Genomic DNA, 15,008 nt, shown 5'->3' on the forward strand with positions numbered 1-15,008 from the left:
GTAAAAGAGTAGCCCAAGAGTTGGCGGTGGGTGGTGATGACTAGCTAACTTCCCTCTAGTCTTACACTGCTAAATTAGCGACGGCTAGCGCAGATAGCCCTCGAGTAGCTTTGCGCAAAACTCAAAAACAAACAAACAAACTTTTAATTAAGAGACGCAACTTTTACATCATTTAGTCAACAGGAATTTTGTTGTTCAACTGCACGCACATAAGCTTGAAAGATTTGAATAAATCTATGCCAATATAAATTAATAAGAATGGTAAAAATAGTTGAAAAATATGTGTTTTTTTTAACCTATTCCAATACAATCTATTTATGTACATACAGTACATGTTATTCTCTAATGTTATTATACTATTTAACGGTAGTGGTATTTGTATGGTTAAAAAGAAAACTTCTTTATTTTTGAATTTGTACAGAAAGTTTTTGTTCCCATATAGACTATCTACGTATCCGTCAGAGGGCGTATCATACAGATTGCCACAAGAAACTATCAACATTTCACTGACGAACTCGAGCGGGTCTTCACACCAAAGATCGAGGACTGCTGAGTCATACAAATTATAACATAATAACGAGTTTAATTTAACGAAATGCAGTAATACTAGTCAAAACGGCTTCAGACCAAGTCTAAGTGTATTACAATATACCGTTTAAAATTCCAAAATACCTCTTCACCCCAAAGAATGAGGAAAGGTCTTTCGAATGCGTGTGTTTTCAAAAGTTTGATAGTGTTTATTGGTTCCTGCTCGAGACTGTGTTGCGTGTTTGCAAGCTTTTGTTTTTCATAATCGCTTCTTGCTTATATTGAGTATCAACTAGCAATCGACTGTTGGTCTGAATTTTCTTTGAAATGTGTAGCAAAGCTGTAAACTAAAACTGATACGAAGTAGGGTTTTCCTACGTCTGTTCGCTCACTGTACTTCTAAGTTGTCGAAAATTCGAGTTTAATTACGTTTTGAATACAAATACGTCACAAAATACAGGGGAATTTATTAATTCCAACTGTTGAAACCAGTTGAATTCCAATAGACCATATTTTCGTGCCGAGAAACGTGGAATTCGTATGTTTCGTGTTCGTAATATATCCCGCAGTTGCTTCGAAAGGAAGCGGGCGGCTAACGCTGTCATCCGAAAACGAAAAGCCGCTTTGATTCGTACGCTATCACTGAAGGATTTCAGTAGCAACCGTTTACGTCTGCTCTCCCAGGGTGTTGACAATTGTACGTTAGGCCGAAAGAGGCGTGGCTAACTGAAAACCACAGGGCCACCGGCAATTAGACCTGTAAAGTGCTTAAACGTGTGGGGATGGGCAGAGGGGTTGCACTCACGGTAACGCAATGAGCTCCGATCGATTTTAAACTGACTGCTAAAGAGGAATATTGGACACTTTACAGAAACCCGGCACATCATCACGGGGATTGGACGAACAACACGCGAAGGACGGCGGGGTACCTTCGGAGTGAGGCGAAGTGAACCGAGCAGACAATTGTCAGTCAGCCGTCTTGTGCCACCTGTTAACATGGAGCACACCGGAATCTATATGTGTTTGTGTCATAACTTACTTTAGACACTGTCTACTGCCTTTCTGTGTCACGCTATAGGTAAGCAAGTGGTCACGATGAACCTTCGAATTGTTAAGAGAGGTAAAATTTAAATTAAAAACAAAACGGTTAGAACTGAGTAATTGTATAGCAATTAAAGTATGGATTAAAGTATTATTTCTGAATATATTTTTAGAACCAAATGTAATAATATTGTTTATTATATCTAGATTTATTCCAGACAATTAAGTACTTTATCATATCTCTTTTTCAGAAGTTAGTGTAATAAAAAACACGTTTAAAATGTATAAATTATTCTAAGAAGCTGAACACAATTATCGGTATATTTGTTACCTAGGTTTGTTGTGTTCAATTCGTTACTGAAACTTTGTTAACATTTATTGTTTACTTTCTTTATTGGTATTAAGTGATGACGAGAAAATCCACTTACAGCTCTCCACATTTCTACACAACCCCCTTCAAACATGTGGTCAGCTATCGGTCAGTTACCTCTTCCTTTTTTAATGAACCTGACGATGACCGAAGAAGGTCGAAACGTTCTTCGCTCCTCTACATAAACATTTTCTCAATCCAAACCGTTTTAACATATATATCGTTCTTGGCATTGTTTGTTTTTACATATATATCTTTCTTGGCATTGCTTGTTTTTACATATATATCTTTCTTGGCATTGCTTGTTTTTACATATATATCTTTCTTGGTATTGCTTGTTTCTACATATATATCTTTCTTGGCATTGCTTGTTTCTACATATATATCTTTCTTGGCATTGCTTGTTTTTACATATATATCTTTTTTGGCATTGCTTGTTTCTACATATATATCTTTCTTGGCATTGCTTAGTTTTACATATATATCTTTCTTGGCATTGCTTGTTTTTACATATATATCTTTCTTGGCATTGCTTGTTTCTACATATATAACTTTCTTGGTATTGTTTGTTTCTTGTTTCTACATATATATCTTTCTTATATATTGTATTGTTTGTTTTACATATATATCTTTCTTGGTATTGTTTGTTTCTACATATATATCTTTCTTGGTATTGTTTGTTTCTACATATATATCTTTCTTTGCATTGTTTGTTTTACATATATATCTTTCTTGGCATTGCTTGTTTTTTTACATATATATCTTTCTTGGTATTGTTTTGTTTCTACATATATATCTTTCTTGGCATTGTTTGTTTCTACATATATATCTTTCTTGGCATTGCTTGTTTTTTTACATATATATCTTTTTTGGCATTGTTTGTTTCTACATATATATCTTTCTTGGCATTGCTTTGTTTTACATATATATCTTTCTTGGCATTGTTTTTTGTTTTACATATATATCTTTCTTGGCATTGTTTGTTTCTACATATATATCTTTCTTGGCATTGTTTGTTTCTACATATATATCTTTCTTGGTATTGCTTGTTTCTACATATATATCTTTCTTGGTATTGCTTGTTTTTACATATATATCTTTCTTGGTATTGCTTGTTTCTACATATATATCTTTCTTGGTATTGCTTGTTTCTACATATATATCTTTCTTTGCATTGTTTGTTTTACATATATATCTTTCTTGGCATTGTTTTGTTTTACATATATATCTTTCTTGGCATTGTTTGTTTTACAAATATATCTTTCTTGGCATTGCTTTGTTTTACATATATATCTTTCTTGGCATTGCTTGTTTTTTTACATATATATCTTTCTTGGCATTCCTTGTTTTTACATATATATCTTTCTTGGCATTACTTGTTTTTACATATATATCTTTCTTGGCATTGCTTGTTTCTACATATATATCTTTCTTGGTATTGCTTGTTTTTACATATATATCATTCTTGGCATTGCTTGTTTCTACATATATATCTTTCTTGGCATTGCATGTTTCTACATATATATCTTTCTTGGCATTGCTTATTTTTACATATATATCTTTCTTGGCATTGCTTGTTTCTACATATATATCTTTCTTGGCATTGCTTGTTTTTACATATATATCTTTCTTGGCATTGCTTGTTTCTACATATATATCTTTCTTGGCATTGCTTATTTTTACATATATATCTTTATTGGCATTGCTTGATTTTACATATATAACTTTCTTGGCATTGCTTGTTTTTACATATATATCTTTCTTGGCATTGCTTGTTTTTACATATATATCTTTCTTGGTATTGCTTGTTTCTACATATATATCTTTCTTGGCATTGCTTGTTTTTACATATATATCTTTCTTGGCATTGCTTATTTCTACATATATATCTTTCTTGGCATTGCTTATTTTTACATATATATATTTCTTGGCATTGCTTGTTTCTACATATATATCTTTCTTGGCATTGTTTGTTTCTACATATATATCTCTTTCTTGGCATTGTTTGTTTTTTACATATATATCTTTCTTGGTATTGTTTGTTTCTACATATATATCTTTCTTGGCATTGCTTGTTTTTACATATATATCTTTCTTGGCATTGCTTGTTTCTACAAATATATCTTTTTGGCATTGCTTATTTTTACATATATATCTTTATTGGCATTGCTTGATTTTACATATATATCTTTCTTGGCATTGCTTGTTTTTACATATATATCTTTCTTGGCATTGCTTGTTTCTACAAATATATCTTTTTGGCATTGCTTATTTTTACATATATATATTTCTTGGCATTGCTTGTTTTTACATATATATCTTTCTTGGCATTGCTTGTTTTTACATATATATCTTTCTTGGTATTGCTTGTTTCTACATATATATCTTTCTTGGCATTGCTTGTTTTTACATATATATCTTTCTTGGCATTGTTTTTTTTTTATATATATCTTTCTTGGCATTGTTTGTTTTACATATATATCTTTCTTGGCATTGTTTGTTTCTACATATATATCTTTCTTGGCATTTGTTTGTTTTTTACATATATATCTTTCTTGGTATTGCTTGTTTCTACATATATATCTTTCTTGGCATTGCTTGTTTTTACATATATGTCTTTCTTGGTATTGCTTGTTTGTACATATATGTCTTTTTTCGCATTGCTTGTTTTTACATATATATCTTTCTTGGCATTGCTTGTTTTTACACATATATCTTTCTTGGTATTGCTTGTTTTTACATATATATTTTTCTTGGTATTGCTTGTTTCTACATATATATCTTTCTTGGCATTGCTTGTTTTTACATATATATCTTTCTTGGTATTGGTTGTTTTTACATATATATCTTTCTTGGCATTGCTTGTTTTTACATATATATCTTTCTTGGCATTGCTTGTTTCTACATATATATCTTTCTTGGTATTGCTTGTTTCTACATATATATCTTTCTTGGCATTGCTTGTTTTTACATATATATCTTTATTGGCATTGCTTGTTTCTTCATATATATCCTTCTTGGTATTGCTTGTTTCTACATATATATCTTTCTTGGCATTGCTTGTTTTTACATATATATCTTTCTTGGTATTGCTTGTTTCTACATATATATCTTTCTTGAATTGTTTGTTTTACATATATATATTTTTTGGCATTGTTTGTTTTTTACATATATATCTTTCTTGGCATTGCTTGTTTCTACATATATATCTTTCTTGGCATTGTTTGTTTTTACATATATATCTTTCTTGGTATTGCTTGTTTCTACATATATATCTTTCTTGGCATTGCTTGTTTTTACAGATATATATCTTTCTTGGCATTGCTTGTTTCTACATATATATCTTTCTTGGTATTGCTTGTTTTTACATATATATCTTTCTTGGCATTGCTTGTTTCTTCATATATATCTTTCTTGGCATTGCTTGTTTTTACATATATATCTTTCTTGGTATTGCTTGTTTCTACATATATATCTTTCTTGGCATTGCTTGTTTTTACATATATATCTTTCTTGGTATTGCTTGTTTTACATATATATCTTTCTTGGCATTGCTTGTTTTTACATATATATCTTTCTTGGCATTGTTTGTTTTACATATATATATCTTTCTTGGCATTGTTTGTTTTACATATATATCTTTCTTGGCATTGTTTGTTTCTACATATATATCTTTCTTGGCATTGTTTGTTTCTACATATATATCTTTCTTGGCATTGTTTGTTTTTACATATATATCTTTCTTGGCATTGTTTGTTTTACATATATATATTTTTCTTGGCATTGTTTGTTTTACATATATATATCTTTCTTGGCATTGTTTGTTTTTTATATATATATTTTTTTTGCATTGTTTGTTTTTTTACATATATATCTTTCTTGGTATTGTTTGTTTTTACATATATATATCTTTCTTGGTATTGTTTGTTTTTACATATATATCTTTCTTATATTGTTTCTTTTTACATATATATCTTTCTTGGTATTGCTTTTTTTTTACATATATATCTTTCTTGGCATTGTTTGTTTTTACATATATATCTTTTTTGGCATTGTTTGTTTTTTACATATATATCTTTTTTGGCATTGTTTGTTTTTTTATATATATATTTTCTTGGTATTGTTTGTTTTACATATATATCTTTCTTGGTATTGTATTGTTTTACATATATATCTTTCTTGGTATTGTTTGTTTTCTTATTATATATCTTTCTTGGTATTGCTTGTTTTTTACATATATATCTTTCTTGGTATTGTTTGTTTTTTACATATATATCTTTCTTGGCATTGTTTGTTTTACATATATATCTTTCTTGGCATTGTTTGTTTCTACATATATATCTTTCTTGGCATTGCTTGTTTTTTTATATCTTTCTATATTGTTTGTTTCTACATATATATCTTTCTTGGCATTGCTTGTTTTACATATATATCTTTCTTGGTATTGCTTGTTTCTACATATATATCTTTCTTGGCATTGTTTTACATATATATCTTTCTTGGTATTGTTTGTTGTTTTACATATATATCTTTCTTGGTATTGTTTGTTTTTACATATATATCTTTCTTGGCATTGCTTTTGTTTATACATTATATATTCTTTCTTTGGTATTGTTTGTTTTTACATATATATCTTTCTTGGCATTGTTTGTTTTACATATATATCTTTTTTTTATTATATTTGTTTTTACATATATATATCTTTCTTGGTATTGTTTGTTTTACATATATATCTTTCTTGGCATTGCTTGTTTCTACATATATATCTTTCTTGGCATTGCTTGTTTTACATATATATCTTTCTTGGTATTGTTTGTTTCTACATATATATCTTTCTTGGTATTGTTTGTTTTTTATATATATCTTTCTTGGCATTGTTTGTTTCTACATATATATCTTTCTTGGTATTGTTTTGTTTTTACATATATCTTTCTTGGTATTGTTTGTTTTTGCTTGTTATATATATATCTTTCTTGGTTTGTTTGTTTTACATATATATATCTTTCTTGCCATTGCTTGCATATATATCTTTCTTGGCATTGTTTGTTTTACATATATATCTTTCTTGGCATTGTTTTTTTTACATATATTTCTTGCATTGTTTGTTTTTACATATATATCTTTCTTGGCATTGTTTGTTTCTACATATATATATCTTTCTTGGTATTGCTTGTTTTACATATATATCTTTCTTGGTATTGCTTGTTTTTTTACATATATATCTTTCTTGGCATTGTTTGTTTTTCTATATATATATCTTTCTTGGTATTGTTTGTTTTTACATATATATCTTTCTTGGTATTGTTTGTTTTATTGTTTGTTTTACATATATATCTTTCTTTGGCATTGTTTGCTTGTTTTACATATATATCTTTCTTGGCATTGTTTGTTTTTTTACATATATATCTTTCTTGGTATTGTTTGTTTTACATATATATCTTTCTTGGTATTGTTTGTTTTACATATATATCTCTTCTTGGTATTATTGTTTCTTTTTACATATATATCTTTCTTGGCATTGTTTGTTTTTACATATATATATTTCTTGGTATTGTTTGTTTTTTTACATATATATCTTTCTTGGTATTGTTTGTTTTACATATATATATGCATTCTTGTTTTACATATATATCTTTCTTGGTATTGTTTGTTTTACATATATATCTTTCTTGGTATTGTTTGTTTTTACATATATATCTTTCTTGGTATTGTTTGTTTTTACATATATATCTTTCTTGGTATTGTTTGTTTTTATATACATATATATATCTTTTCTTGGCATTGTTTGTTTTTACATATATATCTTTCTTGGCATTGTTTGTTTTTACATATATATCTTTCTTGGTCATTGTTTGTTTTACATATATATCTTTCTTTGCATTGTTTGTTTTTACATATATATCTTTCTTGGTATTGTTTTTTTTTACATATATATCTTTCTTGGCATTGTTTTGTTTTTATATATATATCTTCTTTCTTTTACATTATATTGTTTGCATTGCTTTTTTTTACATATATATCTTTCTTGGCATTGTTTGTTTTTACATATATATCTTTCTTGGTATTGTTTGTTTTTACATATATATCTTTCTTGGCATTGTTTGTTTTTTACATATATATCTTTCTTGGCATATATATATCTTTGTTTGTTTCTACATATATATTTCTTTTACATATATATCTTTCTTGGTATTGTTTGTTTTTACATATATATATTCTTTCTTGTTTGTATTTTGTTTTTACATATATATCTTTCTTGGTATTGTTTGTTTTACATATATATCTTTCTTGGTATTGTTTGTTTTTACATATATATCTTTCTTGGCATTGTTTGTTTTTTATATATATATCTTTCTTGGCATTCTTGTTTGTTTTTACATATATATATCACATATATATCTTTGGCATTGTTTGTTTGTTTTATATATTCTTCTTGGCATTGTTTGTTTTACATATATATCTTTCTTGGCATTGTTTGTTTTTACATATATATCTTTCTTGGCATTGTTTGTTTTACATATATATCTTTCTTGGTATTGTTTGTTTTTACATATATATCTTTCTTGGTATTGCTTGTTTTACATATATATCTTTCTTGGTATTGTTTGTTTTACATATATATATTGTGGCATTGCTTGTTTTTTACATATATATCTTTCTTGGTATTGTTTGTTTTACATATATATCTTTCTTGGTATTGTTTGTTTTACATATATATATCTTTCTTTCTTATTGTTTGTTTTACATATATATCTTTATATCTGTTTTTACATATATTCTTTCTTGTATTGTTTGTTTTTTACATATATATCTTTCTTGGTATTGTTTGTTTTACATATATATCTTTCTTGGCATTGTTTGTTTTTTACATATATATCTTTCTTATCTTTCATTGTATTGTTTGTTTTACATATATATCTTTCTTGGTATTGTTTTTTTTACATATATTGCTTATTTTTACATATATATCTTTCTTGGTATTGTTTGTTTTTTACATATATATCTTTCTTGGTATTGTTTGTTTGTATTGTTTGTTTCTACATATATATCTTTCTTGGTATTGTTTGTTTTTACATATATATCTTTCTTGGTATTGTTTGTTTTATATATATATATATATCTTTCTTGGCATTGTTTGTTTTTACATATATATCTTTCTTGGTATTGTTTGTTTTTTACATATATATCTTTCTTGGTATTGTTTGTTTTACATATATATCTTTCTTGGCATTGTTTGTTTTACATATATATCTTTCTTGGTATTGCTTGTTTTTTACATATATATGCTTGTTTTTTATATATCTTTATTGGCATTGTTTTTTTACATATATATATCTTTCTTGGCATTGTTTGTTTTTACATATATATCTTTCTTGGTATTTCTTGTTTTTTACATATATATATATCTTTCTTGGTATTGTTTGCATTTTTTACATATATATCTTTCTTGGTATTGTTTGTTTTTACATATATATCTTTCTTGGTATTGTTTGTTTTTACATATATATCTTTCTTGGCATTGTTTTTTTTTACATATATATATCTTTTCTTGGTATTGTTTGTTTTTTACATATATATCTTTCTTGGTATTGTTTGTTTCTACATATATATCTTTCTTGTTATTGTTTGTTTTACATATATATCTTTCTTGGTATTGTTTGTTTTTACATATATATATTGTCTTTTACATATATATTTCTTGGCATTGTTTGTTTTTACATATATATCTTTCTTTGTTGCTTGCATTATATCTTTCTTTTGTTTGTTTTACATATATATCTTTCTTGGTATTGTTTGTTTTACATATATATCTTTCTTTATTGCTTGTTTTACATATATATCTTTCTTGGTATTGTTTGTTTTTACATATATATCTTTCTTGGTATTGTTTGTTTTACATATATATCTTTCTTCTTGGCATTGTTTGTTTTACACATATATATTTTTTTTACATATATTTTTTTACATATATATCTTTCTTGGTATCATTGTTTGTTTTACATATATATATCTTTCTTGGTATTGTTTGTTTTTACATATATATCTTTCTTGGCATTGTTTGTTTTTTATATATATATTGCTTGTTTTTTACATATATATATCTTTCTTTGTTTTACATATATATCTTTCTTGGCATTGTTTGTTTTTTACATATATATATCTTTCTTGGTATTGTTTGTTTTACATATATATACATATATATCTTTCTTGGCATTGTTTGTTTTTACATATATATATCTTTCTTGGCATTGTTTGTTTTTACATATATATATCATATATATCTTTCTTGGCATTGCTTTTTTTACATATATATCTTTCTTGGCATTGTTTGTTTTACATATATATCTTTCTTGGTATTGCTTGTTTTACATATATATCTTTCTTGGCATTGCTTGTTTTTACATATATATTTCTTGGCATTGTTTGGCATTTTTTACATATATATCTTTCTTGGCATTGTTTTTTTACATATATATATCTTTCTTGGCATTGCTTGTTTTTACATATATATCTTTCTTATATTGTTTGTTTTTCATATATATATCTTTCTTGGCATTGTTTGTTTTTTACATATATATCTTTCTTGGCATTGTTTGTTTTACATATATATCTTTCTTGGCATTGTTTGTTTTTACATATATATATCTTTCTTGGTATACATATATATTTTTTTACATTGCTTGTTTTCATATATATCTTTCTTGGTATTGTTTGTTTTTACATATATATCTTTCTTGGCATTGCTTGTTTTTACATATATATCTTTCTATTCTACATATATATCTTTCTTGGCATTGTTTGTTTTACATATATATCTTTCTTGGTATTGTTTGTTTTTACATATATATCTTTCTTGGCATTGTTTTTTTTACATATATATCTTTCTTGGTATTGCTTGTTTTTACATATATATCTCTTCTTGGTATTGTTTGTTTTTTTACATATATATCTTTCTTGGCATTGCTTTTTTTACATATATATCTTTCTTGGCATTGTTTGTTTTTTACATATATATCTTTCTTGGTATTGCTTGTTTTACATATATATATCTTTCTTGGTATTGCTTGTTTGTTTTTTACATATATATCTTTCTTGGCATTGCTTGTTTCTACATATATATCTTTCTTGGCATTGCTTGTTTTTACATATATATCTTTCTTGGCATTGTTTGTTTTCTACATATATATCTTTCTTGGCATTGTTTGTTTTATATATATATCTTTCTTGGCATTGCTTGTTTTTACATATATATCTTTCTTGGCATTGCTTGTTTTACATATATATCTTTCTTGGTATTGCTTTTTTACATATATATCTTTCTTGGCATTGTTTGTTTCTTTACATATTGTTTGTTTTTTATACATACATATATATCTTTCTTGGCATTGTTTGTTTTTACATATATATCTTTCTTGGTATTGCTTGTTTTACATATATATATCTTTCTTGGCATTGTTTGTTTTTTACATATATATCTTTCTTGGTATTGGCATTTTGTTTTACATATATATCTTTCTTGGCATTGTTTGTTTCTACATATATATCTTTCTTGGCATTGCTTGTTTTTACATATATATCTTTCTTGGTATTGTTTGTTTCTACATATATATCTTTCTTGGCATTGCTTTGTTTTACATATATATCTTTCTTGGCATTGTTTGTTTTTTACATATATATCTTTCTTGGCATTGTTTGTTTTTACATATATATCTTTCTTCATATATATATCTTTCTTGGCATTGTTTTTTTTTACATATATATCTTTCTTGGCATTGTTTGTTTTACATATATATCTTTCTTATATCTTGTTTTCTACATATATATCTTTCTTGGCATTGTTTGTTTTTACATATATATCTTTCTTGGTATTGTTTGTTTCTACATATATATCTTTCTTGGCATTGTTTGTTTTTACATATATATCTCTTCTTGGTATTGTTTGTTTGTATATATATATATCTTTTTTTCGCATTGTTTGTTTTTTTTACATATATATCTTTCTTGGCATTGTTTGTTTTTTTACATATATCTTTCTTGGTATTGCTTGTTTTTATATATATATCTTTCTTGGTATTGCTTGTTTCTACATATATATCTTTCTTGGTATTGCTTGTTTTTACATATATATCTTTCTTGGTATTGGTTGTTTTTACATATATATCTTTCTTGGCATTGCTTGTTTCTTCATATATATCTTTCTTGGCATTGCTTGTTTTTTACATATATATCTTTCTTGATATTGCTTGTTTGTACATATATATCTTTCTTGGTATTGCTTGTTTTTACATATATATCTTTCTTGGTATTGCTTGTTTCTACATATATATCTTTCTTGGCATTGCTTGTTTTTACATATATATCTTTCTTGGCATTGCTTGTTTTTACATATATATCTTTCTTGGCATTGCTTGTTTTTACATATATATCTTTCTTGGTATTGCTTGTTTCTACATATATATCTTTCTTGGCATTGCTTGTTTTTACATATATGTCTTTCTTGGTATTGCTTGTTTGTTTGTATATATATATTTTTTTCGCATTGTTTGTTTTTTTACATATATATCTTTCTTGGTATTGTTTGTTTTTACATATATATCTTTCTTGGTATTGTTTGTTTTACATATATATCTTTCTTGGTATTGTTTGTTTCTACATATATATCTTTCTTGGTATTGGTTGTTTTTACATATATATCTTTCTTGGTATTGGTTGTTTTTACATATATATCTTTCTTGGCATTGCTTGTTTTTACATATATATCTTTCTTGGTATTGCTTGTTTCTACATATATATCTTTCTTGGTATTGCTTGTTTCTACATATATATCTTTGTTGGCATTGCTTGTTTTTACATATATATCTTTCTTGGCATTGCTTGTTTCTACATATATATCTTTCTTGGTATTGCTTGTTTCTACATATATATCTTTCTTGGCATTGCTTGTTTTTACATATATATCTTTCTTGGTATTGCTTGTTTCTACATATATATCTTTCTTGGCATTGCTTGTTTTTACATATATATCTTTCTTGGTATTGCTTGTTTCTACATATATATCTTTCTTGGCATTGCTTGTTTCTACATATATATCTTTCTTGGCATTGCTTGTTTCTACATATATATCTTTCTTGGCATTGCTTGTTTCTACATATATATCTTTCTTGGTATTGCTTGTTTTTACATATATATCTTTCTTGGCATTGCTTGTTTCTTCATATATATCTTTCTTGGCATTGCTTGTCTTTGCATATATATCTTTCTTCGCATTGCTTGTTTTTACATATATATCTTTCTTGGCATTGCTTGTTTTTACATATTTTTTTTTTTGGTATTGTTTGTTTTTTACATATATATCTTTCTGGCATTGCTTTTTTTTACATATATATCTTTCTTGGCATTGTTTGTTTTACATATATATCTTTCTTGGTATTGTTTGTTTTACATATATATCTTTCTTGGCATTGCTTGTTTTACATATATATCTTTCTTGGCATTGCTTGTTTTTTTACATATATATCTTTCTTGGCATTGCTTGTTTCTTGATATATATCTTTCTTGGCATTGCTTGTTTTTACATATATATCTTTCTTGGTATTGCTTGTTTCTACATATATATCTTTCTTGGCATTGCTTGTTTTTACATATATATCTTTCTTGGCATTGCTTGTTTCTACATATATATCTTTCTTGGTATTGCTTGTTTTTACATATATATCTTTCTTGGCATTGTTTGTTTCTTTTGATATATATTTTCTTGGCATTGTTTGTTTTTTACATATATATCTTTCTTGGTATTGTTTGTTTCTACATATATATCTTTCTTGGCATTGTTTGTTTTACATATATATCTTTCTTGGTATTGTTTGTTTCTACATATATATCTTTCTTGGCATTGCTTGTTTTTACATATATATATCTTCTTGGCATTGTTTGTTTTTACATATATATCTTTCTTGGCATTGCTTGTTTTTACATATATATCTTTCTTGGCATTGCTTGTTTCTACATATATATCTTTCTTCGCATTGCTTGTTTTTACATATATATCTTTCTTGGTATTGCTTCTTTCTACATATATATCTTTCTTGGCATTGCTTGTTTTTACATATATGTCTTTCTTGGTATTGCTTGTTTGTACATATATATCTTTTTTCGCATTGCTTGTTTTTACATATATATCTTTCTTGGTATTGTTTGTTTTTACATATATATCTTTCTTGGTATTGCTTGTTTTTACATATATATCTTTCTTGGTATTGCATGTTTCTACATATATATCTTTCTTGGTATTGGTTGTTTTTACATATATATCTTTCTTGGTATTGGTTGTTTTTACATATATATCTTTCTTGGCATTGCTTGTTTTTACATATATATCTTTCTTGGCATTGCTTGTTTCTACATATATATCTTTCTTGGTATTGCTTGTTTCTACATATATATCTTTCTTGGCATTGCTTGTTTTTACATATATATCTTTCTTGGCATTGCTTGTTTCTACATATATATCTTTCTTGGTATTGCTTGTTTTTACATATATATCTTTCTTGGCATTGCTTGTTTCTACATATATATCTTTCTTGGCATTGCTTGTTTTTACATATATATCTTTCTTGGTATTGCTTGTTTCTACATAGATATCTTTCTTGGCATTGCTTGTTTTTACATATATGTTATTGCTTGTTTCTACATATATATCTTTCTTGGCATTGCTTGTTTTTACATATATATCTTTCTTGGCATTGCTTGTTTTTACATATATATCTTTCTTGGCATTGCTTGTTTTTACATATATATCTTTCTTGGCATTGCTTGTTTTTACATATATATCTTTCTTGGCATTGCTTGTTTCTACATATATATCTTTCTTGGCATTGCTTGTTTTTACATATATATCTTTCTTGGTATTGCTTGTATCTACATATATATCTTTCGTGGCATTGCTTGTTTTTACACATATGTCTTTCTTGGTATTGCTTGTTTGTACATATATATCTTTTTTCGCATTGCTTGTTTTTACATATATATATTTCTTGGCATTGCTTGTTTTTACACATATATCTTTCTT

The 15,008-nt window shown here is 26.3% G+C and overlaps 1 protein-coding gene across 1 annotated transcript in view; it reads left to right on the forward strand.

The window, feature by feature from the left end:
- Positions 1–1,130: 1,130 nt before the first annotated feature.
- Positions 1,131–15,008, forward strand: part of LOC143235137 (uncharacterized) — a 49,870-nt gene continuing 35,992 nt past the window's right edge. Inside the window, exon 1 of the mRNA XM_076472994.1 lies at positions 1,131–1,606. The gene's annotated coding sequence lies outside the window, so the exon portion shown is untranslated. The remainder of the gene's footprint in view (positions 1,607–15,008) is intronic.

This window comes from Tachypleus tridentatus, chromosome 2, assembly GCF_004210375.1.
Source record: "Tachypleus tridentatus isolate NWPU-2018 chromosome 2, ASM421037v1, whole genome shotgun sequence".
Taxonomy (NCBI): domain Eukaryota; kingdom Metazoa; phylum Arthropoda; class Merostomata; order Xiphosura; family Limulidae; genus Tachypleus; species Tachypleus tridentatus.